At 34.1% G+C, this 1,039-nt stretch overlaps 1 pseudogene; it reads left to right on the top strand.

Annotated features, from left to right (window-relative positions):
* Positions 1 to 488: 488 nt before the first annotated feature.
* Positions 489 to 612, top strand: LOC123834913 (U4 spliceosomal RNA; annotated as a pseudogene).
* Positions 613 to 1,039: the final 427 nt, after the last annotated feature.

Raw genomic sequence — 1,039 nt, 5'->3', positions numbered from 1 at the left:
CCGAGGCACATGTGTAATTCAAACTTTTCTAGAAGCTACATTAAAATTCACAAAGAAACAGGGGAAGTTAATTTAAATAATATATTTTATTTAACCGGCTATTTCAAATATATAATTTCAACATGTGGCACTGTCCAATTTCCAACGACTCAGTATCCACACGTGGCTAGTGACTACTGTATTGGACATGAGACTCCTAGTGTATTTTTCCAGCAAAAGACTTGGCTGGTGACAGATCAATCGTATGTGTTTGTTTAAATATGCATGTGCTTTAAAATAATTTTGAACTTCAATTTTTAATTTATGTATTTTTAAATAAAAGTAGCACATTATATATTTTTAAATAAAAGTAGCACTTGAAAACGGATTCAAGTTATACTGAAAATTATAAAGTAAAAGGTTATCTTCTTTCCCACACCAGTTTGTTCCCCCCAGATAATTAGTGTGAACTCTTGCATATGTATTTTCAGGTCAAAAAATACACTTAGAGCTTTGCGCAGTGGCAGTATCGTAGCCAATGAGGTTTATCCGAGGCGCGATTATTGCTAATTGAAAAAATACACTTAGAATATGAGAATACTTTTATATTTAGAATATGGCAATATATTTAGAATTTCTACCCATATGAAATCTTATACAAAGAGACCTGTACTGTGCTCAGCTTCAGCAGTAAACAGAGAAAAATTAAATGTGATATCATTATGTACTTCTTAGAAAGGCAAAAATTAAAAGGACTGACCATGCCAAGTGTTGCCAGACATGGAGCAATGTTAACTCTTAGTATGAGTGTGTGTTTTGCTACAATATGTTGAAAACAGTTTGGCATTATTTAGCAAGTTTGAAGAGACACATATTCAATGCCCTTGCAATTCCATTTCTAGGTATATACCCCAAAGAAACACTTACTCATCTACAGCATGAGAAATATGCAAAAATATCATAGAAGCATCCATTGTTATAACCCCACATTGGAAAAAACCGTTGGTCAGCAAACTGGCCCCCTACCACAGAGGGCAAGGAGAGACCAAAGAAAGAGGCA

This window comes from Mirounga angustirostris, unplaced genomic scaffold (genome assembly GCF_029215605.1).
Source record: "Mirounga angustirostris isolate CCGP_5_RB_7025 unplaced genomic scaffold, mMirAng1.0.hap1 SCAF_1, whole genome shotgun sequence".
Lineage (NCBI taxonomy): Eukaryota > Metazoa > Chordata > Mammalia > Carnivora > Phocidae > Mirounga > Mirounga angustirostris.
Note: the sequence above shows the minus strand (reverse complement) of the source record. Positions and strands in the feature narration are given on the sequence as shown.